Raw genomic sequence first — 2,500 nt, 5'->3', positions numbered from 1 at the left:
CAGGTATATAGTATTAGTATATGTATTAGTATCTATATACATGATATATGTAATATATAATATTATATATGTATATATAATATATACATGGTATATCATGTGTGTGGTGTATATATATATATATAGCATTATATACAATATATATATATTTATAACATATATAATATATTACAGTAAAATGGAGAACCTTTGTACAAGTTTCTCCAAACCAACTTGAGACCAATGTGGCCATCATCTTGAGCCCTCATTATTTTGGTAGAATAATTAGTGATTATTTGCCAAAATAACCCCTCACGCTCTCTCTCAAAACTCTCGCTCTTCGTCTCTGGATTTGCTCTCTGCCAAATCTTCTCTTTAAACCGCTCCTCCCAAACTCTCTCCCCATGATCTCTCCTCTCTTCTCTCTCTCTCCCTCTCAAACTCTCTCCTCATCTCTCTCCCCATGATCTCTCCTCTCTTGTGAGCTCCCCCTTCTCAATCTGTTCAACCCCCCTCTCCCCCTGGCAGCCGCTCGCCCAACCACCCGCGCCTGCGCGGGGGCGCCCAATGTCCGCTCGTCGCCGCGGCGCAGCCCAATCGTCCGCCCTCCCCCTGTCCAGACTTGACCATCCTCCTTGGCCGCAGCATGCCCGCTGCCGTCGCGACCCTACGCCTTGGCGACCGTGATCTCGGCAGCCGCACACCCGCTGATCTTCTCTCTGCTCCCTGTGACCTTCCTCTCTCAAGAGCTCCCCCGCGACCACTTTCCCGCGCGCGACCCACGTCTCGCGAGCAACACCAGGTGCCGCAGCCTCCTTCCTCCGACCCCGCCTTCGAACGCGAGAACAATGTTGCGGATTAGTTTGCCAAAAGTATTTTGATCGAGCTCTAAGAACAATGAGGTGTTAAATGATGTGTTTAAAGTTTATCTGAACCATATTTGATGTTTATTGTCTAATTTGGTTGTATGGCTTATTATTTGTTAAGGACTTAAGACTAATTTGATTGTAGAGAAGTATTTGTATATTGTGGTTTCATGCGATAAGTTTAGTTGGATTAGTGTAGATTTATGGAGTTTTCGGTTATATACTATTAAATTTTTTTAGCCAGAGATTTCTTTTCTTGTTGTGAAATAATGTGGATGTAGAACACCAATGGAAATGTGTTATGAGATTGGAAAATTGGTGCAAAGTATGATTTAGCAGGGAAAATTATGCAAGCGGTTCCAACTTACAGAAATTAGATATATACATGTAGCCACTGAACAAAGCGAAAGTAGACACATGAGAGTGCATTATTTAATTCGATCGGGATGTAGAACCCCCACTATAAAAGTTCCCTGCCATATCCTCCAGACATACAATCTTTTTGGTTGATGGAAATGTGCAAACATGCATATGTCTTTTTATCCATTTCAGGTCCTTTCCAACTAGGCCACTCAAAACGTCCCCAAGTAGCTCCATACAAACCAACAAGCTCCTCAAACAAAAATCTCAGTTCACAGAAGACAACATCAAACAAGAATTAGCAGCCACATTGATTATCCCATTCAATCTTTCATTCATGGATACACAGTCGATTCGATTCATCTCGTTCACAATAAAAATCAAACAAAGATCTGCATAATAAGCTAAGAAACATGATGATCACATATCTAAATAAGCAGGCCGCACAACAATGATCCAATATAACCTCATTGAACAAGCGCTACATAAAACCTGCAACAAAGTCATTGAATCAAATAATACCAACAAATAACCACCCCCTTACAGAAACGATAGAATACGTACAATCCCAACCCCTTTTTAGACACAAACCACATAATTTAAAGAACATATGACTCAAACTTCTGCTCTACATTCTGATCTCAATCTAGGATCAGCCGATCAGCTATGATGCCTTTCCTCATCTCTTATTTCACCTCTGCCTTCCATGTTCGCGCTCTTCTTATGGCTGCCTTCCCATTGCATTTCCTGCTGATCATGAGCCTCATCTTTTTCCCCTTGCACAATTGAATCACGTATTATAGACCAAATAAAAAATAAAAATAAAAAAATTTAAAAAAACAAAGGAAGAAATGGAAGATACAATAATTGAAGTTATACATGAACCTTTTCTCAGACGTTCGAAGGCGGATATGGGCTGGCTGGGTCGCAAAGCGAGGCGAAAGGAGCGTGATCACGGGGGACCTGCGGCCTATCGAAGGCGAGTGGGCCATCCGTCACGACAGCGGCGGCGAGTTTGGAATGGGAAGAGCGGAGATGGGTCGCCCCGCGGCGGCGGCGAACAGTAGGGCCCCCCGCGGAGGCGGACAGAGTGGTCGCGGCGCGGATGCCGGAGGGGGAGGGCGGGTTGATAGATGAGAGGGAGTCCAGAGAGAGGAGAGGATGCGGGTACGAGAGATGAGAGCAGAGTTTGATAGAGAAGAGATTTGTGAGAGAGAAGAGGAGAGATCCATGGGTAGAGACTTTGGAGACGAGAGGGTCTTAAAGAGGAGGATTTGGTGGAGATCTCTCTCTGT

The sequence above is a fragment of the Asparagus officinalis genome, chromosome 1 (genome assembly GCF_001876935.1).
Source record: "Asparagus officinalis chromosome 1, Aspof.V1, whole genome shotgun sequence".
Lineage (NCBI taxonomy): Eukaryota > Viridiplantae > Streptophyta > Magnoliopsida > Asparagales > Asparagaceae > Asparagus > Asparagus officinalis.
The sequence above is the reverse complement of the archived record's forward strand: the minus strand, read 5'-3'. Positions refer to the sequence as shown.